The sequence below is a fragment of the Helianthus annuus genome, chromosome 17 (genome assembly GCF_002127325.2).
Source record: "Helianthus annuus cultivar XRQ/B chromosome 17, HanXRQr2.0-SUNRISE, whole genome shotgun sequence".
Lineage (NCBI taxonomy): Eukaryota > Viridiplantae > Streptophyta > Magnoliopsida > Asterales > Asteraceae > Helianthus > Helianthus annuus.
In genome coordinates, this window is record NC_035449.2 from 14034928 (window position 1) to 14060323 (window position 25396).

Below are 25396 nucleotides of genomic sequence, written 5' to 3' on the forward strand. Positions count from 1 at the left end.
ACGGTAAGGGTCAGACATTTTATGGTGAATGTCTCCTGGTTTACGGTGACCAGAAATCTCCAAGACTCACCGTAAATTACGGTGATACCGTAATTTACGGTAGACCCAGAATAGTTGTTTTGCTTTTATTATTTTAATTGTGATGTTCAAACTTGTGATTATATTATATGTTAACATCAAAACTAATGTTTTAATGGTTTTGATCATAGGTAATTTTGCAAATCTTACGGGTGGCGACCAAGTGATATATGAAGAACCGAACACTACATTTCTAAGCTTCCGCTATGTTTTGAATCCTTAAAACTTTGTATATGGGATGTAAACATGTTTTGAACATCTTTTTCAATGCTTTAACTTAGTCATTAGTCGACTAAGGCTTTTGTTACTTATGAACCTTTTTAATGAAAGTCATGTACATAAACAATGTTTTCACTAAAATGGTGTTGTTTATTAGTATAAACGAGCGAAAAATTTAAGGGTGTTACAAGTTGGTAATCAGAGCCTAAGGTTGTTTACAAAGTGTTCAGTTCAAGCTTGATCGACCGTCCGGTAAGAACTAACTTCTGTTAATAAATTTTATATTACGTAAAGAATGAGAAATGAACAAATATGCATGAAAAGAGCAAGTAAGCTCATTTAAATACAAGGAATCAAAAGCAAGAACGATCAAATCAAGTTGTGAACTTGATTGAATCAAAAGCAAGAACGATCAAATCAAGTTGTGAACTTGATTGAATCAAAAGCAAGAACGATCAAATCAAGTTGTGAACTTGATTGAATCAAAAGCAAGAACGATCAAATCAAGTTGTGAACTTGATTGAATCAAAAGCAAGAATGATCAAATCAAGTTGTGAACTTGATTGAATCAAAGCAAGAGCGATTAAATCAAGTTATGAACTTGATTGGATCAAACAAGTACATGTGTTATGAATGGAATGTTTTAACAACTTGTGTAAACATTTCAGAAATATAGATGGCTGATAAAGGTAACGATGATGCGGTGCCAAGAGTCACCGAACAAGTGAGGGAAGTGATTGCCGAAGAGGTTGGAAAGGCGATCGAAAACAGTTTGACAGGCTTCATTGATAGAATTCAAAACACAGTTTTATCAATGGTAGAAGATAGAATCAAGAAATTAGAAGATGATTCGAAATCAGAAAAGGAAAAGCATGGAGGACGAAAGCCTTGTTCATACAAGGAATTCATGGCTTGTAAACCACCGATATATAATGGGGAGGTTGACCCAATAGTGTGCCAAAGATGGCTAAGTGATATCGAAGGGGTATTCGAGAGGACCCATTGTGATGTAGATGACTATGTAGCCTATGGTACGGGTCAACTAAGAAATCAAGGGAAAGATTGGTGGGATAACAAGAAGAGAGAGATCGGTATTGAAGCTGCTAAGGTCATGACTTGGGAAGAATTCAAGACGCCATTTCTGAAGCATCATAGCCCCAAAGCGGTTATGAATAAAATCAAGGAAGAGTTCATGCAGCTTAGGCACAAAATGGAGACCATAGACAAGATTACGACAACGTTTATGGATAAGATGAAGTTTTGTGACGATCTGGTGACAAACGAAGAGCAAAAGATATACTACTATCATAACATGTTGAGTGCCGAGTATAGGGAATTTATCACCCCTTCCAAATACGAGACCCTTACCGAGATTATAAATGCTGCTCGGGAAAGGGAGATCGAGCTGAAAAAGAGTATCGAAAGGGGTGAACGGAGAGCACATGATGTAAATCCAAGCCCTACTAAGAAGGCACGAACAAACGAAAGCGCAAGGAAACCTGATACGAAAGGCGGGTCGCCAAGTTGCAGAATCTGCGGGAAGGGTCATAAAGGCGAATGTCGTTACAAGGATAAGCCTTGTCCCATATGCAAGAAAACGGGACATATAGCCATATCATGCCCGGAGAAGGTGACGGTTTGTTACAATTGTTATCGAACGGGTCATAAGAAGTCTGAATGCCCGGAATTGGTTGAAAGGAAGGATGGGCAGGAACCGAAGGGTGAAGCCCCTAAAGCAAAGGCAAGATCTTTTCAACTAACCGCCGCAGAAGCAAAGATTGAACCTGACGTGGTCTCAGGTATATTTACTGTAAACTCGATTCCTGCACGTGTGTTATTTGATACGGGTGCGAATAAATCCTTTGTTTCATATGGATTTATTCGACATCCTTCATTTGTTCTAACTAAATTACCTGTGCCCTTAGAAGTAGAGATAGGTAATAATAAAAGCTTTATTGTTTGCGATGTATGTGAAAATTGCAAACCGAGCATTGACGATGAAGAATATTTGATAAATCTAATCCCGATGTCGATGGGAGAATTTCAAGTAGTCGTTGGGATGGATTGGCTATCTCGGCACCATGCAAAGGTCGTGTGCTTCCGTAAAGAGATAAAACTGACATCTCCGAGCGGGAAACACGTCACCATTTATGGCGAAAAAGGAGGCAATCCCGTAGTATGCTCAATGTTGAAAGCTCACAAGCTAATGAAGCGAGGATGCAAGGCATTTATGATATACGCTAATGAACCCGAAAAAGAATCACGAAAGATTGGAGATGTACCGGTAGTACGAGATTATGAAGATGTTTTTCCGGAAGATTTACCGGGGATACCGCCTGAACGGGAAGTAGAGTTCGGGATCGAATTGATTCCGGGCGCGAAACCCGTAGCAAAAGCCCCGTACCGACTTGCACCATCGGAATTACAAGAGTTGATGTCCCAAATCCTAGACCTGCTTAACAAGGGATTCATAAGGCCGAGTGTGTCTCCTTGGGGCGCACCGGTATTGTTCGTGAGAAAGAAAGACGGGAGCATGCGCATGTGTATCGATTACCGGGAGTTAAACAAACTCACGGTAAAGAATCGATACCCGCTCCCGAGGATAGATGATTTATTCGACCAACTACAAGGTGCGAACTGGTTTTCTAAAATTGACCTTAGATCGGGGTATCACCAACTAAAGGTCAAAGAAGAAGATGTGCCGAAAACGGCTTTCCGCACAAGATACGGACATTACGAATTCCTCGTGATGTCATTCGGGCTAACAAACGCACCCGCGGCTTTCATGGACCTCATGAACCGGGTTTGCAAGCCAATGCTGGATAAGTCGGTCATCGTGTTTATCGATGATATATTGGTATATTCGAAAAGTGAAGCTGAACACGCACATCACTTACAAGAAGTGTTAGAGACCCTTAGACGAGAGAAGCTATACGCAAAATTCTCTAAATGTGCCTTTTGGTTACGAGAGGTACAATTTCTTGGCCATGTTATAAGTGTCGATGGAGTATTGGTGGATCCGTCAAAGATTGAGGCGGTGTCAAAATGGAATTCCCCGAAGAACCCATCAGAAATTAGAAGCTTTTTGGGGCTTGCGGGATATTACAGGAGATTCATTCAAGATTTCTCCAAGATTGCGTCACCACTAACAAAGCTAACACGAAAGAAAGAGAGGTTCATTTGGGGTGTTGACCAAGAGAAAGCGTTTCAAACGCTAAAAGAAAAGTTAACTCAAGCTCCGGTACTAACATTGCCGGACGGAGTCGAAGACATGGAGGTTTATTCGGATGCTTCACTATCGGGACTCGGTTGCGTGTTGATGCAACTGGGCAAGGTAATAGCCTATGCCTCTAGGCAATTGAAGATACACGAGAAGAAATATCCCACACACGATCTCGAGTTGGCGGCGGTAGTGTTTGCATTAAAAATATGGAGGCACTACTTGTATGGAGTAAAGTGCACCATATTCACCGGCCACAAGAGTTTGAAATACTTCTTCGATCAGAAGGAGTTAAATATGCGACAAAGGCGATGGCTGGAAACGATGAAAGATTACGATTGCGAAATACGTTATCACCCAGGGAAGGCTAATGCGGTGGCGGATGCTTTGAGCAGAAAAACGGATTATGTCTCGATACGAGTAAGATCGATGCAACTTGTGGTAACCTCGGGTATACTTGAACGTATTCGAGGGGCGCAATTAGAAGCAGTAAAAGAAGAGAATTGGAAGAAAGAAAGAATAATTGGTCAGTTGAAAGATTTGTCGGATGGGAATCACGGGTTAAAGACTCGATCCGGAAGGATATGGGTCCCACATACCTGTGGAGTAAAGGCACTCCTACTTAATGAAGCCCATAAATCCCGTTATTCAATTCATCCGGGTGCGACCAAGATGTACAATGACTTGAAACAAAACTATTGGTGGCCCGGAATGAAGAGAGATGTGGCGAAGTATGTGGAAAAATGCTTGACATGTTTACAAGTCAAGGCGGAGCATCAGAAACCATACGGCAAACTCCTACCATTAGATATTCCGGTTTGGAAATGGGAACATATAACAATGGACTTACTGACCAAGTTACCTAAAACGAATCGCGGTTTTGATGACATATGGGTAGTGGTAGATCGATTGACGAAAAGTGCTCACTTCATTCCGATTCGTGAGACTTATACGTCAGAAAAGATGTCAGAAGTTTATACCAATGAAATCATAGCACGTCATGGGGTGCCGGTGTCCATCGTGTCCGATAGGGATACCCGGTTTAATTCGAATTTCTGGCGAGATTTCCAAGAGCAAATGGGGACCAAATTGTTCATTAGCACTGCGTACCATCCTCAAACGGATGGACAAAGTGAAAGGACGATACAAACATTGGGGGATATGCTACGGGCGTGTATAATCGACTTTGGAGGCAGTTGGGATGTTCACTTACCGTTAGTTGAGTTTTCGTATAACAACAGTTACCAATCTAGTATTAAGATGGCACCATACGAAATGCTTTACGGTAGGAAGTGTCGAACCCCAGTATGTTGGGGTGAGGTGGGTCCACGAGAACTCGCCCACCAAGATATAGTACGAGCCACGAATGAAAAGATCGATAAAGTTCGGGCACACTTGAAAGCGGCTCAAGACAGGCAAAAGGCGTATGCCGATAAAAGGAGAAGGCCGATTGCATTCCAAGTTGGTGACATGGTCTTGCTAAAAGTCTCCCCATGGAAAGGTGTTATTAGATTCAGAAAAAGGGGGAAGCTAAGCCCAAGGTTCATTGGACCATTTAAAATTATTGAAAAGATCGGCAAAGTAGCTTACCGCCTCGAGCTACCGGCAGAACTAAGTGGAATCCATAGCACGTTTCACGTGTCTCAATTAAGAAAGTGCCTAGCAGATGAAACAGCTTATATTCATTTCGATGATATTGAAGTAGATGATAGCCTGAATTATGCGGTGAGACCGGTGGAGATTTTAGACCGGAAAGTCAAATACTTAAGAAATAGACAAATTGATCAAGTCAAAATCAGATGGGAGCATAGAAAAGGCTCGGACACTACGTGGGAGTCCGAGGAAGAAATGCGACGACTCTACCCTTCATTATTTGGTACGTATTTCGGTTTCGGGGACGAAACCCTTTTAAGGGGGGTGGAATTGTAACACCCCGAAAATATAAAACAGTATATCATAATTATGAAGCGTAAATGAATGGGGGTTTACTAACTAGTAATTCTAACCTAGCTAGTTAACTAGTCTAAAAATAGCTTATAAGGTGATTAAAAGTTACCAAACTATATGTGGAACAAAATGGAGGGGCCCTAATTGTTAAAATCTGAAACTTAATTAAAAACAAACCAAACACTCCAAAATTTGAAGTGTTGGTCGACCAGGAAAGGAGCAGGGGGCGACATCCCCATTCCAAAACCCTAACTTCACAAAACAATCAAATTGAAGGCCTAAATCTGGTCCAAACGAAAATCCGAGCATAGAATCGTGACCCTCATCACAAGAGGATCTCGAGGTATGTAAAATTTATGAATTTCTCTCAAGTTGAAATTTTCATGAATTGGAAGAAAATCTGAAATTAGGGATGCATGTGTGTGTTATGATGATGGAGGAACAACTATAGTGTCTAAGGACAAACCCTAGATTGATAGAAGTTGAAATCATAAGAAATTTTAGGTGAATCCATAATCACCTTGGTAGGTGATTAGTGGATTATGTGTATTTGGATGAACACTAGAAAGTAGATGGTTAATCTAGTGTAAATTGGCAATCTGGAAGTGATTTCAGTAATTAGAAGCTAATATACATATAAATTGGTTGAATTATACGAAAATAGGGTTAAATGTTAAACTAGAGATGTGAAGTTTAATCATGTAAAAATCTGCCTATGAAGTGTTTGTTGAAATGCCTCTATGAAGGCTTAAAAACTGAAATTTCGAGTTTAAACGCATAATCATGATGTTCGGTGTATAATGCGTTTTATGATTTGAAAAGAGTTCTAAACATGACTTGAATTGAACTCTATAGGACAAGATACCGGAACGTCGGGTGGACAAGCCGGTGGTGACTCACGGTTGAAGGGCGTGCGCTAAGGTATGTAACTTGTTTCTGTTACATTTATTATATCGGATGATTCAAATATGTAATTGAATTATGAATAAAAGTGTTTTGAATAAAACAATGAAGTTGTCGTATCAATTGATCGACTAAATTCGGTTGGTACTCGTTGGTAGTCGTCATATAGGAGGATTCCTTAGACGAGCCAAACGAGTCAAATAATCAAGTAAAACACGATTTATATTTCGGGATATGATGGATTGTTGTAAGTTATTGGTTGACATTTATCACATGTTAGAATTACTAGAATTGGATGTAACGAGTCTTAGAAAAGCGAATCACAAGATTTCTTTGAGTGAGATGAACAAAACCAAAACAAGACAAGGATTCCCAGGACCCACCGTAAATTACGGTAATACCGTAATTTTGCGGTAAGGGTCAGACATTTTATGGTGAATGTCTCCTGGTTTACGGTGACCAGAAATCTCCAGGACTCACCGTAAATTACGGTGATACCGTAATTTACGGTAGACCCAGAATAGTTGTTTTGCTTTTATTATTTTAATTGTGATGTTCAAACTTGTGATTATATTATATATTAACATCAAAACTAATGTTTTAATGGTTTTGATCATAGGTAATTTTGCAAATCTTACGGGTGGCGACCAAGTGATATATGAAGAACCGAACACTACATTTCTAAGCTTCCGCTATGTTTTGAATCCTTAAAACTTTGTATATGGGATGTAAACATGTTTTGAACATCTTTTTCAATGCTTTAACTTAGTCATTAGTCGACTAAGGCTTTTGTTACTTATGAACCTTTTTAATGAAAGTCATGTACATAAACAATGTTTTCACTAAAATGGTGTTGTTTATTAGTATAAACGAGAGAAAAATTTAAGGGTGTTACACATTCCTCCTAGCTAAAGCATGTCTAGTCGGAATATGGTCTAGATCTGATCTCCAGATAAAGATTTTGCACTTCAATGCAATCCGGCCGCCTTTCCATTTCCACCACCTGTTGTCGGAATTATCGACCTCAACAACCAGAAGTTTAACTGAGGAAGTGGAGAATCTGCCTGAAACATCAGGCGTCCAAGACCATTTATCCATCCCTGCAGAAGGTATAACCCCACTCAGCGATCGCTGGCAATCCTCCAGGTCAGCGGCTTCTTCATGAGTTAGCATAGACTTGGACCAACTCCAATTCCATGAACCGAAACCTCCAACTATCGGAAGCCGTTCATTAACCCAACAATCTTTCTTACCTTCAATCGCAAACAACCTGGGCCATTTTAGCATCAGCGGGACATCGCCGAACCAGATATCAATCCAGAATCGTATACTTTTACCATTTCCCAGCACCCCTTTGATGAAACAGTGGCTTCTTTTACCTTTAAATAAAACCTTAGACTCTAAATTCGTAATATGCTTCCAGACACCAGTCAACGCTGGTTTAGAAGGTAAATTGGAGCACTTCCTACCCTTACCGTGACAAGCCAAAATAACTTTCCTCCATAGACTCCCTTCTTCAACCCGGAATCTCCAAACCTATTTCGAAAGAAGAGCTTTGTTCACTGTTTTGAGTTTACATATACCTAAACCACCAAGTTTTTTAGGGCGAGTAACCTTGTTCCATGCAACCCAATGCATTTTTCTAACTTCATCCGAACCACCCCAAAGGAAATTCTTCGTAAGAGACTCCAACCTATTAACTACTTTAACGACACTTTAAAAATAGAGAAGTACTAAATAGGGAGGCTGGCTAACACCGACTTGATAAGAACAACCCGACCACCAATGGACAGAGAATTCGCTTTCCAAGATGAAAGGCGATTCTTAAAAATCTCCACGATAGGGTCCCAATTTTTAACGCGATTCATGTTAGCCCCAAGGGGGATTCCCAAATATTTAAAAGGGAAGTTCCCTTTTAAACAACCCACCTCCGACGCCAATTGATTAATCTCCTCTTCTTCCACTCCCACACCAAACAAGTTAGATTTGTGAAAGTTAATTTTCAAACCCAAACACGCATAGAAAACCCGAAGGATTCTAGCAACCACATTAACATTCTCTCCCTCCCATTCTCCAATAATCAACGCATCGTCCGCAAAGAGGAGGTGAGAAACGACCGGGCCCCCGTTAGGTAAACTAATCCCCTTTAGCCTCCCCGACTCACAAGCTTTCACCACTAAACATGACAGAGCTTCCATAACAATTAGGAAATGGAAAGGCGAGAGAGGATCACCTTGCCGAATCCTTTTTTGACATTGAAACTCGAATGTCGGAGAACCATAAACCACCACGATGACATTTTAAAATACAAAGACATTTTAAAATATAATCTATAATTGTAACTAATATAAACAGACTTGTAAAAATTATAATAAATACAATCAATATAGTTTAAATTGCCTTTTTGTTTAAATAAATTAATATAATAATTATTACCTTATGTGTATTGTTATTATTGTTTTTTTAATGAAATCTTGAATGAAACATCATTTTCATATTTAAAATGTTTGCATATCTTATAAATAAACAACAATTTGATGTATAGCAAACGATTATTAATAAAAGTCAAACACAATCACTATCAAAGGTTGGATTATACTTAAATACCCGGTCTTTGCTCATGATAGTTGTATGTGACCCTATCAAGAATAAAAAGAAGATACAGAGTCAGGTTATTAATATTAGACAAAGATGAAAAATGTTATCAATAAAACGACAAATGTGATGTACAAATAAATATTAGAGATTTATAGATTTCTTATATGTTTGTTACTTACCAATGAGGTTGGTGATCCATTGATAAAGGCAAAAGCCTTTAGGTACACTTATATTTGATGGTCTTAGATTCAAGATTTCAAGTCCGTATGGAAAATCCAGAACTCAATCTTTGTGAATTTTGCACATTCAGTCCTCGGACTTTACATCTTTGGCCATTTGGCACTTTTAGTCCCCCTCCTTCCTTGTAGTTGGGATTAGTCGGAGATCCGGGACGCGTTTTAGTTAACGCACAATAATAATCTTTTTTTCCTTCCCAGAATCGGGATTAGTCGGAGATTCAAAACACGTTTCAGTGAACGTACAGTGTAGGTCCTTCCTCCTTCCATATAATCAGGATTAGTTGGAGGTTTCTCTCTCCACGTAGTCGGGATTAGTTGGAGAATTGGACACGTGTCGTCACATAATTGGACGAAATTTTCGGGGTGTTACAATGTCTATCTATGCCTACAGCCGGCCCTCCATCTGTTGTAAAGCAAGTGCCACAACTGGTGGGAGCTGGTCATACAGAACGTGCTGGGGGTACTGAGGCACCCCCTCTGGTTGCGGCTGCGGTGGCGGAGGCGGTGGGTGAGCGTGGTCACCATCGTCGTCGGCATCACCACATGCCGACTCCGGCAGCTCCTCTGGTAACTAGTCTAGGAGGTCGGCGGGGATAAACAGCTGCCCGTCCGCTCCTATAAACCGAAGCCCAAGCCCAGGGAAGTCACGCGTGATGTGCATGCCGATCAGCGTCTGTCATGGCAACCTGGTCGGCTCAATCGTGCCCCCCTCGGTGAACTTTGGGTCCTGATACGGAACAGGGCCCAACGAGTGGGCAATACGCGTCCCCCCCCCCCAACAAAAACATGTCCTGCTGGTGGTACGTCACCGCAAACCACTGGGCTAGGCAGCGATGGCGGGCACACGTCTCCCCCCACATAAGACAAAACATATAAAACAGATCCCCCTGATTGCAACACTCGTGACTCTACTCACGTGGTGCAATAGGTATGGCAATAAGCATGTGCATGTAAAGGAACAGGGGGTCTCTGATATGAGAAACACTCGACTTCAAGTGGCCAAAGCGACCCCAACCGATCATTTTCCAGAACCTGCAAGCTAGTGTCGAACGGGGTAACACATAGACGCCCGCGGTGTAGAGGGGGTGTTTGTCTCCTCCATCGTATAAAGGTCGTTATGCATGGCAAACTCTCTCAACGGCATCTCATGCCACTAACCTCCTAAACGTAAACTAACCTCGACCCACGGATCCTAGGGGTCGTCAAGCTCCTCTGGCTGGTCTGCAGGCCTAGGAGCAAACTCGAACGATGCCAAGAACTCGAACACCGTGACCCGATACGACGACAAGTATGCCAGCTAGAACAACCTGTCACACAGTATGGTTAGTATCCATTTCATATACAAAAGAAAGAAAACATAGTAACAAATAGTATACCTGTCCCATGGAGTATCATGTCCAATGTAATCTCGGGCTCTCGCCGCCTCGTCCACCTCCTCAAGAGCCATCCAATCGACGGCCACATGGCCGTCGATCTCCATCCGCCGAAACTTTTCACATCCGTGAAAAGCCTCGAACCCATCCTCGAACGCTAGATAAGGATTATCTAGCACCGGGTCAACATCTGAGCCACCGCGCCCAAGCCCACATCCATGCCCACGTCCATGTCCCCTACCACCCGCCCATGCCCCCGCCCTCGCACGTCCTCCACCACCCCGCCCCTGCCCTCCTCCTCTACCTCCATCTCTACCACGTCCGCCAGCTCCACCGCCACCTCCACCTCCACCACCCCGGCCCCGCCCTCGCCCCACAACGTCAGCCATATTAATCTAAAAAGTATAACAATTTTTTATATTTTTTACAACATTTTTAATTTAATTTATAAAAAGTATAACGATTTTTAATATCAAATATAACATTATTAATTTAATATTAAATATAACCTTTTTATTATATTTAAAAAAATAAAAATTTTAATATTTTTTTTTAAATTTGAACAATAATTTTTAATTTGTAATATTAAATATAACCTTTTGTTATATTTAAAAAATCTAACAATTTTTAATATTTTTTTTAAAAATCGAACAATAATTTTAATTTGTAATATTAAATATAACCTTTTATTATATATTAAAAACATATAACAATTTTAAATACTTTTAAAAAAATAGAAAAATAATTTTAATTTGTAATATTAAATATAACCTTTTTATTATATTTTAAAAAAATATAAAATTTTTTAATATTTTTTTAAAAAAAGGTAACAATAATTTTTAATTTTTAATATTAAATATAACATTTTTAAGAGTTAATTACATACTTAGTACTTGTGGTTTGCACAAAGTAACATACTTAGGTACTAATAGTTTAAAATCACATTCTAGGGTATTAACTTTTCATTTTGTAACGTTTGGAGGTATTAACGTTATTTTTAGGTTTAAAATCACATTCTATTAGTACCTAAGCATGTTATTTTACGAAAACCACAGGGACTAACTATGTTAATACCCTAGAAGTTAATACCTCCAAACGTTACAAAATGAAAAGTTAATACCCTAGAAAGTGATTTTAAACTATTAGTACATAAGTGTGTTATTTTGTGCAAACCACGGGGACTAACTATGTAATTAACTCTTTTTGTAATTTATTTTTTAAAAATATGACATCAATTTCTATTTAAGAATACAACATTTTTACCAAGAAAATAATATTTAAACATATTTTTATATTTTAAAAAAGAAAAAAAATAAACGTATTTGGGCATATACGCATCGTATAGGCCCATACGTATCGTATAACCCCTTAAATTTAAAAACAAAACCATGAGTTTTTGAAGTAATACGACGCGTATGGGCCTATACGCATCGTATTACTTCATCGGTTAAGGAAAAAACCCAAAATTATCAGCTTTTAAACCCAAAATACACACAATTATACCGTAAAAATAAAAAATGAATACGTATAAATGATGAGGGTTTAGAGATACATACCTTAACTCGTATCCTAACCATATCTTGACCATATGTTCTTCACCGTATGTGTGTGTATTTGTGTGTATTTGGGTCATATATCATAATAACCCCCTATTAATCAGGGGTTTATATCGTTTTGCCCTTTAATACACATCGTATAGGCATATACGATTGGTATTAATCCCCTATTCTTTTGAAAATTTAGGGGGGGTAATACGCATCGTAAAGGACTATACGGTGCGTAATACCCCCCTGAATTTTTCAAATGACCCCTTATTTTTTGAGAAATTAGGGGGTAATACGTATCGTTTAGGCTTATACGATGCGTATAAACCTGCAATACGACAAAGTTTAGGCCTATACGATCGTATAGCCCATAATACCAAAATTTGTTTTTATCATGTTTTCCTTGGTTCGACGAGTATAGGTGTCATATTTTGACGATTTTTTGGCGTACTATGTCATTTTATGAAGTATACCTTCAATATGCGTCGTTTCGGTGACGTTCGATTACGTGTGATTATCGTATTCTATGATTACGTATGTTGGGATTGAACCCTATCAGAGTTAAAGCCAAAACTGGATCAGGGCAGTGGATCCAGACTAAGCAAAAGTTATGTATTCAAGTCTCCCCCCTTGAAAGTGGTTCCAATCTACTGATCATTACAAACTGCTGACCTACAACTGCTACCCAAGTCAAAGACTGATAGAAGACTAAAGCTCTGTTGTTCAATCTACTGCTATGGGTCAAGCTCTGCTGGATATATCAAGTACTGCTGGGTTCACATCAGTGGAAGGATGCAGCAGTAGTTTAGTTTATATTATGAAATGTAATTTATAACAGTAGTTAGCATAGCAGTACTTGTATAGATCAGTTGTTAGAGTTTTTTAGGAGGTTAGATCTCACTTTCATGGTGACGTCAGCAAAGATGCTTCAGTGGTTTGTCCGTGCCTATAAATAGAACAGTATCCTGAACTGTTCTATTAGCTCTTCACCATCTTTCTTCCTGCACGAACAAATCATTGTGAGCTCAGGTTGAGGGGGAGTTTGTTACATACTTGCAATTGTAATTGAATCTTATAATAAATTTAAGCATTCGGTTCAATGTTAAACTTGTATGTTGAAAGCATTTCTCCTGTTTGATTGTGTGCAAAGTTTGTTATCATTTATATTCCGCTGCATTTCTCATTCATCTTTCATCTTAAATCAAACGTAAAACACAATTAATCCAAACTCAGATCCTAACAACGTACAATTTGTTTGGAATCCACTTGTATTGTAAAGTGTCGTGTTATATGTATACATGTCTTAGAATATCATTACTTGCGTATTTTGATGTATTTTAACGTATTTTGATGTATTTTAACGTATTTTGACGTATTTTGCCGTATTTTAACGTACTGTAGCGTATTTTGACGTATTTTAGCGTATTTTGACGTATAAAGTATTTTAGCGAATTTTGACGTATTTTAGCGTATTTTGGCATATTTAGCGTATTTTAACGTATTTTAGCCTACTTTAACGTATTTTAGCCTACTTTGACGTATTTTAGCGTACTTTGACGTATTTTAACGTATTTTAGCATATTTTGATTTATTTTAGTGTATGTTGACGTATTTTGACATATTTTAGCGTATTTTGACATATTTTAGCGTATTTTGACATATTTTAGCGTATTTTGACGTATTTTAGCGCATTTTAGCGTATTTTAGCATATTTGACGTATTTTAGCGTTTGATTGGTCCATGCAAATACAAATTTATAGCGGGATGTGTTTTACCAGTTATCCCACAGGTAATAAAAAACATCTGAAAAATATAAACATATTCAAATTATATATCTATTTAAATGAATATATTAACTTAAGAGAAAACGTAAGTTTACGTTCTTGATTGAGAAGGTGTCTATGAAGGTTGGTGAGGCTATAATCGTATAACTCCTCATTAGCAGAATCACACACTGTCTTCCACTGATGAACAAAGTCCTCTCAATCTGGTTGAGTAAATGAATTTTTGCAATGCTTTACAATATTCTGTAAGATGTGGAACCTGCAGAGATATCCGTGTGCGACAAGGAATATTTTTTTACACGTGTTTATCAGTGCTTGGTCTCTGTCCATAAGAATTACCAGCGGCTCCAAGCACTCATGCAGCATGGACCTGATCCTCTCCAGGACCCAGACGTGCGTACCTCCTACTCGTTTGAAAGAAATGCATGCGCAACACAAAAGGTTTAGTTTGTCGACGTCATACCCACAACTTGCAAAAATGGAAGATTGTACATGTTAGTTTTGTAGGTCGCGTCAACCATAAGCACATACGGGAATGCCAGCCATATTTCAAAGGACTTGTTGTCACAGAAAAATATATTCTGAACGACATTGGTGGAAGGTTCAACCTGTATGTAATAGGTCATCTTTTTTTCCTGGAGGATTTGTTCCAGTCTCTACAAGTCGTTTTTTATCAAACTTTGAGGCCCTAATATTTTGGCGAGCATTGTGTATGTCATTCAAAACACATTTGTTTTTAGGGTTCTGTTTGGCTACGGCTTTCCAGCTTGTATGGGGCTGTATGTCTTGATCTATCAGCTCTTGCACCAGTCTAAACTCATTAGGAGTAAGTCTCCTGGCATACGCGTAACCCTCCAGATGTTCAGCAGGCCATGGTTATGCTTCTTATTAAAATTTTTGTGCAGATAATCTATCCGCCAAGCTCGACGACTTTGGTCGACACGACCCATCACCATAAAAGGGCATGCGCCTTTTTTGTAGCTGGTTTTCCTAACCATGGCCTTACTCTCATACTCGCCACTACGACAACATTGGAGCTATGTCCAGCGATTCTTGGACCATCTAGTAACAATAACGTATCCGTTGGCTAAACTTCTTCTTTTTACCCAACCTTCCAAATCATTGCGGGATATAAAATCCTAAGTGAAAAATATATATAACATTTATAATATTTTTTTTCACCAAACAAATATAAAAATTATAATACATTTTAAAAAAATATATAACATTTATAATAATTTTTAACAGAAAAAATAACATTTATAATACATTATAAAAAAATATATAACATTTATAGTAATATTTTTAACAAAATATATATCATTCGTACCTATCAGTTTTGTACGAAACTTCTGGGTAAGCGGGTTGCTCATCACCCAATGACTCTTACGCGTAAGAAGGCTCACCAACGTCTTGTTGTACGCCCGAGGCACCACTAACGAAAAAGTTATTGCCATATTCTTCTTGTCCGTACAAGGCACCGTAACCGGCTTAAAATCCGGACACCCATAACCATGATCATCGCTAGGCATAATAACCTGGAAAAAAAAAACAACGGTCGAATGATAATGGCACATCTAAAAGCCTTCTAATAATAAGTAAATATATTTTCACCTCATTCAGATCTGGCAACAATGGTTGGTGGAGCACAACAAACTAAAATAAACAAACGGGTAAAAGATAATGGTAAATTTAACGCCGAGTAGAAAAAAGTAAATAAATATTTACCTCGTTGAGGTCTGGCAACAACGATTCATTACGATGGGGCTGAAAGCCGAACACGACCTCCTCTGCATGATCATCATTTCCTCTCTCATCGTAAGAATTTCCTCTCTCATCGTAAGAATCTGGGACAGTAGGCCCACCTTAATACAAACGGTGTGCTAAGTATTTCATAAACAAAACAAACAAAACAAGTTAAAAATGCTATACCACACTGCTTCCTGAAATAAACATGCTCGTGTTTGTCTCGGACGACTCGTCGAAAATGTAATTAAGGTTGAACCAAGACATGGTGGAATCGAATATAAAGAAAAAAACGAAGAGAAAGGGAATGAATTTTGTGAATCGCATTCGTTTTCCTCGTTTATAAAGGCTAAGCGGAATGCAAATTCACATATCAATATGGGTCGTATAGGCTTATACGACCCGTATAGGGCTGACGTAATGATCCTGTCAATCACTTTATGTCACTGTTGTGTGACAGAAAGTAACCTCGTACTTAATACGGGTCGTATAGGCCTATACGATCGTATAGGGTTTGCACGTGAACCCTATCTGTCAGAGTTAATAGACAACCTTTTACTAATACGCATCGTATAGGCTGATACGATGCATATTAGGTGGGCATGTGAAGACAATATCAGCCTTTGACTAACCTTGGAAATTGAATTTACCCTAATACGAGTCGTATAGGCCTATATAACTCGTATTGGTGGTGTCGATTTTATTTTGCATAGTGTGCCAATAATACAACCCCATTATAAATCCCCCACAAACATCAAAAGGACTCTTAAGCTCTGTTTGGTCGAGTCGTTTTTGGAACAGCTAAAGATTGGAGACAACTGTATTGATAGGCATCATCTGTGACCAGATGTTGATAGATGTTACAGGCAGTCAGGCAAAATCTTAGTCCGGGGTACGTAATCTCAGTGGCGGACCCAGGAATTTTTCCATGGGGGTGCGGAACATTTTTAAAAATTTTAGGCCCCTAGGTATATAAGTAAAAAATCGGTTCGTATCGGGTCGGGTCATGTAAAATAAACGAACATCAAACTAAATTTATATAATCATCAAAAACATGTCAAACCTTGTTACAAACATAATTAAAACGTCGACGCCCTACGGGTTTTCATTTTTTGAAATCTATCCAAAATATCATCTAAAACTAATATCTTAAGCAATTCTTTCTTTATATAACATAAGTTCATCGCTCCATAACATAATGTTTCAATTTTAACTTTCAACTATTCAAGCCCTAGAAATCATAACGTAAGTTGTAATCACCCTAAAAATATATAAACAACGTAATCAACCTAAAAATATATAAACAACATAATCACCCTAAAAATCTTCTAAACAACCATAAACAGCGTCATAACACATAAAATTTCAAACCTATTTAACAACTTTATTACCCTTTTTTCTCCTATAATATCAACCAAAATCATCAAAATAACAAAGAAACTTACCCGTGTTCGGATTCCGGTTAGATTTGGTGTCAAACAACGGTGGTATGGTGGCTGATTACGGTGGTTGCCGGCGGCTGCTGGACTGTTGTCGCTGGGTGATGTTGTTCGTTGGCAGTGCAGGGACGCGAGAGAGAAAAAGCGGAAGAGAATTTCTAAAGGTTTTAGGCTTTAATTATTTTATTATAGTTTGAAATATTACGGTAATGTTAGTTCGTTTTATCTATATCTTTTTGTATTTATTAAAATTGTGTTGTATATGACAATATTTAACAATAGGAGTTGACCTAAAAAGTAACTAGACAAGTTGACCCAAAAATAAACAAAATAGATATTTGATTTTGCCTTTGCAAAATAGACATATTTAAAAAGAAATCAGTTAGAACAGGACTACTAAGTACGTTAGCTAAGATGGTAAAGTGTTTGACTAAATTATAACCGACACAAAAACCTTTAAACGGTACAATGAGCTCAACTAAAAAAACCAATCAAATAATATACGTATAAAGTGTAGACTAAGGCTAACTCCAACGCATCCGAACCGTCACCGCCCGAGATGAGGTGGAATTGTCCAAATTTGAAGGCGCATTGGAGCATGTGGAGAAATCTGAAAACTTCATCCTTCCGCAAAGGCTTAAAAACATAGGTTATTGTGCCATTTTCATTATATTATATTTTACTTTGAGTTAAATGCTTGGTTGGTCGCTGTGGTTTGCAAAAATTGCAGACTTGGTCCAAGTGTTTTACTAATTACACACGTGGTCCTAATAGTTGTAATTTTTGCATTCGCGTGTCCTTAACGCTAACCTATGTTAAATTTATTAGTTAAGTACGTGTGAAATGACGAGAGTACCCTTAACTAAAAAAAATACCAATAAAATCATCATCCTCATCTTCTTCACTGTGAGTCCCACCCCCTTCTTCCCCATATCACCATCATCTCTACCCATTTAACTCTTTTTTGTTACCTACACTAATTCGATCCAGATTTACCGCCAAGAGCTTCAGCAATGAGGACGAAGGGCTTGAACTCGCCAAGAATTATGAGTTGCCGGACTCCGATTGATGACATTGCTCCGTTCCGATCAAAGTGTTCGATGAATTGGAAGATGAGCGTTTCAAACCCTAACCGGGCGGGTCTAGCAAGATACGTTTTTTTTAAATGGGTTGTTTGAAATGTTTCAAAAATGTGTGAGTAAACCGGCAAACCAGCTGCTCATGAACAGAATTATATATCAATTTCAAATCGTTACATCAAAAAAATATAATAGACTGATAACGAACTGGACAGAATCAGACATATCAAATTCAAATTGCTACATCAACGATCCAGAAACGGAAACCGACTGGATTTTGAAGAAGAGACGAACGGAGACGGCGAGCAGAAGAGACTATCGGAGACGACGATGCCACTAGAAAGGCAGAGGCACGGGGAACTGTGAGAGGATGATTGTGGTGATGGTGGGTGTTCAATGGTGGTGGTGTTTGAGAAGAGAGAGAGATATCTAGGTAGAGATGATGGTGATCTGGGGAAGAAGGGGGTGGGACTCACAGTGAAGAAGACGAGGATGATGATTTTATTGGTATTTTTGTTTTTTAGTTAAGGGTAATCTCGTCATTTCACAAGTACTTAACTGATAAATTTAACATAGGTTAGCGTTAAAGACCACCCGAGTGCAAAAATTACAAATATTAGGACCACGTGTATAATTAGTGAACCACTGGGACCAAGTCTGCAATTTTCGCAAACTACAGGGACCAACCAAGCATTTAACTCTTTTACTTTCACCGCTTGATTTATTGGAGAAGTATTCTTTTTAGACAATTATATTGAAGAAGTATTAGATCAACTTATTAAAGCCATGCATTTATCAACTTCATCTAAAACTTCAATTTCTAAAACAAATAAATTATTTCAACGGTAAAACTTCAATTTCATATAAAACTTCAATATATGTTTTTATTTACTTTTTATTTTTAATATTACTTATGTTAACTGTTTAGAAACTTTTTTATAATTTAAGTAATTAAACTTAAAGAAAAAATGGTGATGATGTAGAAAATATAAGAGGATCCGGGGTGGGAGCAAAAAGTTCCGTGATGAACTTGACAACGCCGTTATACACGGCCGCCGGTCACCACCATCACGCGTGAATAAGAAAACGCGTTAAACACATCACGCGTTGAAGTTTGATCAAATGAATGTGTATTACTTGTACATTGGGTATTAATACTTGTACATTGGAATCCCATCACTAGTGATACCACCCCCCCTACATTTCTATCACTAGTGATAGAATATTAGTTGTGTACATGGCATGACTTGATTGGATAGTGGGAGTGATAGATTCTATCACTAGTGAACCACCCCTAGTCTCCTAAGGATGGGTAAAGATGTTTGTATGATTGGAGGTAAAACTGGGGTTTTTAAGGATTTGTAAGGATTTATAAAGATATGATGTGGCAGTTGGTTAGGCAGCTAAGGGCGTCTAAGGACGCCCTTAGCATTGGAGATAGTCTAGTCTTACAAACACTTGCTAAAATGCAGCCTTTAAATAGCAGGACTAAATTTCAGTCTTAACCAACACTTCTTAATAAATGCCAATAAAAATATCAAATTTAAAGCTTATATTAAATTTTAGGCTTAACCAGTCCTTAGATACGATGATCAACCCCTTGGAAAATTCTGTTGGAAAATCAAGCCTTTGATCGATCACAAAGCACACAATATTAATGACTTGTTTGACTTTTTTATTATAGTTAACCCAAAAAATATAAAGCATTACATAATCCTTGTTTATATAAACAACTCTACCTGTTGGTGCACTTGTGTCTGTACTTTGTCTGTATATAAAACGATGTCCTTTGTTAGTCCTGTAAATTTGACCAAGTCAACCATCCTCCTGGTTTGACTTGGACAAACAGTTGGTACATGATTGTCATATGTCTGTGTCGAAGGATGAGTCATCGAAGGATAGTTTAGATCCTTCGATGAGCTCGAAAGATAAACCTTCGATGGATGTTGATGGACCTCGATAGATCATCCTTCGAGATATATGTAGATTCTTCGACAGGTTTCAGATCGAAAGATGATCCTTCAATCAATCTATCTAATCCTTCGGCCAGACAAGCTGTGATGAGTATATATACTCATGTAATGTGTTCACTTCAGACGGACACCAGGAGAGACACTTCACAGAGAACACACACACACTTAGAGAGTTTGCAAAACAGATTTGTAGACATTGAGCTTGTAACCGAACCTTTCATACGTATTAATACAAGTGGTGTTAATCGGTGAATATTGTGTGTCTTGTGTTTGTGCTTGTTTCATCTCGGTTTGCACTCTAGCTTGGATTCCGCACTTGCTAGTGTGTTTAACATAACAAGGTTAAGGTTTGACCTCATCCTCCGAGGGACCTACAAATGGTATCAGAGCTAAGGCTCTTTTCCTTGTTAAAACCAAGTTTATACAAGACTTTGGAGTGTTTGGACACATGGTTTAGCACCCGTTTTTAGTGTTTTTCTCGCATTTCTTGACGTAAAAACGTGTTCTAAACTAACCGGGTGTGTTAAAGGACGGGTTGGGTAACTTAAAAACTTGTTTTTAAGAAACTTGGTGATTTCAGGTCAAATTCCGGCTTACTCCGGTGACCGGTTTCTGGATAAGATCCTTCTTTTTTTTTTTTTGGTAATATTTTATTAGTCAAATCTGATTTGGTAGAAAAGGTATGGTCTGAACATACCTTTCTGCCGAAAGTTTCTACCAACCAATCACCTTTTCACCAACCTGTCACCTTTTTGTCAACTGTGTCAGTAGAAATCGAAGGATATCCTTCGAAGTCGAAAGATCATCTTTCGATCAAAGGAAGTTCGATAGATAATCATCCTTCGAACATCCTTCGAAGACTGAGACTTATCCTTCGATCCAGGGAATCTTTTCGAAGGATATATATTCGAAAGATAAGGATCTTTCAATTGTGAATCTTTCGAAATCATTGTTCGAAATTCAACAGTGATCTTTCGAACACTGTTGATCCTTCGAACAAGTATTGATCCTTCGATCTTAGTCTGTTTAGTTTAACAGGTTTGTGTTTTTCAGGTCTTTTGATCAGGGATCCTTCGGCTGGCTGTTATCCTTCGAGATATTAACATAGAATTCATTTTTCTTATCAAACATGAACCCAAGTTGGTGGGGAACTCCGGCTCCAGATAGTGGAAAATACACAAATACAGGCTCTACTCCTTCATGGTGGGGTACACCGGCTCAAGATAGTGGAAAGTACACAAATACAAGTCTATCTCCATCATGGGCCGAATCTCCGGTGTCGACATCTTCGCAAGCAAATGCCGTATCGACAGGTCAATGGGCATTAGTATCAAATCAAACTCCGAGCATTCAAAGTATCTTATTGAGCGAAAGCGAAACCGGAAGTTTGAATCGACCTCCAAAGTTGATGCACCTAAACGAATATCCGGGTTGGGTTGATAGATTCTACACTTACGTGCTAGGGCAAAATACAGAATTGTGGTTACGTTTCACCACAGATTTCGATCAAACAATAGAGGTTGCCGCTTCATCTGCCGGCACGTTTGCCGATCTTCCTGAAGATCAAAAGAAGACGTATGATCTGGAAAAGAAAGCATACGCCATTCTCACTCAGGCGTTAAGCAAAGATATTTACCATCAATTTGTCAGTTTCAAGACAACGAAGAAACTGTGGGATGCGTTGAAGACCAGAGGGGTAGGGAATGAAGCAACACGTCAATTGCGTCATGATCTTCTCAAGAAAGAATTTGACGGTTTCACGTGTATGGATAAGGAGTCTTTGGGAGATATGACAAGCCGGTTTTATCACTTGCTTACAGAGTTGAACAATTTTGGAGTAACTACAACTACAGCAGAGGTGGTGAAGAAGTTTGCTGATGCATTGCCTCCCCAATGGAATAGTTTCTTGGAAATCTTGAAGTATAACGGAGTTTTGAGAACTACAAACATCAACGACTTCGTGCAGCTTTTAGAAAACAAGGATCAGGAGGAAACCTTAAAGGCAAAAAGAATTCCAGTGCCACAAAATCCAGAGATGTATTATGGAACTTCCAGTTCTTCATCTGTAAGAACCGGTCCACATGCTCCACTTCAAACGGCGTTTGTCACAAGCACGGATATGTATGGCAACCCAGTACAAGTTCCTGTTAAGCCGGCTCCCACCACAGACATGTATGGAAATCCACTACAACCACCTCCTCCTGCTCAACAACAAGCGTGTTATGGAGGAACATCATCTGCTGGTCAGCAATCAAAACCAACTACAGTACAGCTCGACACTTCAAGCTTCTCTAAGGTCAGTGTAGAAGTAGCAAGGGAACACATGGAGCTGCTTAACACTATAGTGAGCGCGTACTGTGGGTTAGTGGAAGGTCAGATTGGCAACATTAATCTGACACAAGAAGACTATCGGCAGATTGATAAGGAAGAGATGGACTTGATGGATATCAAGTGGGCCTTTGCTAGTGCTGTAAGAAGGGCAAAGGATTTCATGGAAAGTACTGGCAGAACCAGCTTGGAAAGCAAGAAAGACACCAAGTATGGGTTCGATAAACAGGCAGTAAAGTGCTTCAATTGTGGTGAACGGGGTCACTTTAAAAGGGAATGTACAAAGCCAGCACAGCATGGGAACCAGAATCCCTTCAGAAACCAAGGCAACCAGCAGAACCGGAACAGGAACAATGAGCATACATTAATACCTGTCAACAACCAGAGCCAAGCTGGAACATCAAATGCCAACCGGGCACTTGTGGTTCAAGTGGATGAAGGTTGTGACTGGTCAATCCAGTTGAGTGGTGATGCTCCAGATGGAACAGCATGTTTTGCTGAAGTGGTTAAGGATTTAGTTCACACCAGTGGTGGAGAATCTTCCGCCAATGGTGGTGAATCTTCTGAGGATGAAGACTCTTCGGGATATAGCAGGAGTTCAGATGAAGAATCCTCAAGTTCAGGCGATGATCATGTGGGTGAGACATCAAATGCATCAATCGATGCAGATATTGATGAACTTTTGGAGGAAGCTGAAGCAGGAACTCAAAGAAGATCTATCTTGGTGGATCAAGCTGCTTACTCTTCGTCTTCTCTCCATTCAGCCTTTATGGCTAATGTCGACAGTTCATCAAGTCAGGTATGTGTCGATGAACCCACTGCTATTAATTGTGCTAATTGTGATAGTTTGCATGTTAAATGTGCTGATTTAGAGGCAAACATGTCTGAGTTGCAAGGCAAACATGATGCTTTACAAGCTAGTTTGTTTGACTTGCAAGACAAATATGTTTCTTTGAATGCCAAGTGGTGTGAATTGCAAAGCAAACACGAGGCTTTGCAAGAGAAGTATGATGTGACATTCATCCACAATCAAAAGTTGACCGTGGATCTTTCAAAATGCACTGAAGCCAATATGTTTTATGAAAACCATGAAAAGGAGTTTAAATCGGTAATTGAAAAGTTAAAGAAAGATAAAACCGAGCTAACTAAAATGGTTTCCAGAAAACAAACTGACATTAATTTGTATATATCTCGCCTTGAGACTATGCAAAAAGAGATGGCTTGTGTGAAAACCGAAAGTGAGGCAATCCAACTTAAGCTAGACAGTTATTTGAGCTCTAGCTATGTGTTGGATCACATCATTGACGTTCAGAAAGAGAAACGGGATGTCACATGCATAGGTTACAAGAACTGTCCACCACCAGTGAGACACAATTATGATGCAATGCCTGACGAGGAGGATAGAGTGTTCTTTGAACCATCTGTTCCTCTAGATGTAAAGGAGTTTGCTACAGGGCTCGGATACAAGAAAGAAGTATCATCAGATTCAGATGTATCAGCAGATACATGTGAGTCTTCTGCTGAACTGAATCCGGATCCTCCAGTCATTACTGAGGATGCTGATTCTTCTGATGATGAATCTGATGATGCTGTCCCAGCAAAGTCTGATGTGGTAGTCAAAGATGAGAACATACCTCTTGAGAATTACATTCTATGTGATCCTCCTTCAAAACCCGGTAAGACTGTTGCAATTGAGTCCTCGTCTGAAAAAGAGTCGGAGAGTGTGAACTTGCTGTACACTCTTGTTGGTGATGATAAAATCTACTCTGACAAAGATTTTCCTATTAAGAATGTTAATCAATCTTTAATAAGTAAAGTCTTTGAAAATTCGACAAGTAAGTTTTTAGGAAAGACAGGACCACGTGTTACAGTTACACAGTGTCCTCCTATTCCAAAGGCCGAAATTCGAAAACAATATGGCAATAAGAAATTACCAACAGTGCAAAAACAGCAAAATCACACCAAGCCAAAAGGAAAATCACCGACTCAAGCTCAAAAGAAGCCGAATCAAAAGAAGAACAAAAATGTAAACTTTGTGAAATCGACGGGAACGGACAAAATTGAAATGTTTGAAAACAAATCTAACTTAGATTTTGTTAAGAAAGCAAATGTACAGAAAAGAAATGAACCAAGCAGTTCAAAACCTAGTACCTCGGGATCACAAAGTTCATCATCATCGGCAAGACGATCACATGATACTTCGGGGTTTGTTGAACGAAGATCATGTTTTCAGTGTGGAACAATTGGACATATAATTCGAAATTGTCCATATCTTCATAAACAAAAAGGAAAAGTTGATGTTCCCCGTGACCAAACTGACCGGAGGCAAACTGTTTCGGTAAAACAAGATCCCCGCCTTATAAAAGAAAGGGAAAAGAAACAAAAACGCCAACAGGTCAAGAAAGATGAAAAGGCAATTAAAACTGATGTGGTTACCAAAACATCTGTTTCTGTCAAACCAGACAATTCAAAAACTTCTGACAACCATGAAGTTAAAATTTTAAAGAATGACACTGGTAAAACAAAACAGACCTGGAAACCAAAAACGGTTACTGAATCAGGGGGATCATCACAATTTACCAATCATCAAAGACAAGAAGTTATTGTTATTGATGAAAATGGAAGACCCAAGACCACAATGGCTTGGGTCCCCATCTCCAACTAATCAATTAAGTTCATGTGCAGGGTGTTCCAGGAGGAACTATCAGTAGTCATTGGATTGTTGATAGTGGGGCATCCAGGCACATGACAGGCGACATGAAGCTTCTCTATGACGTCAAATCTATTAGAGGAGGTTATGTTGCTTTTGCTGGAGATAAGGGTGGTTATATTACGGGTGAAGGAATGATATCCAACGGGATTGTCAGCTTTGACAAGATCAACTTTGTGCAACAACTTGATCACAATCTTCTTAGTGTTTCTCAAA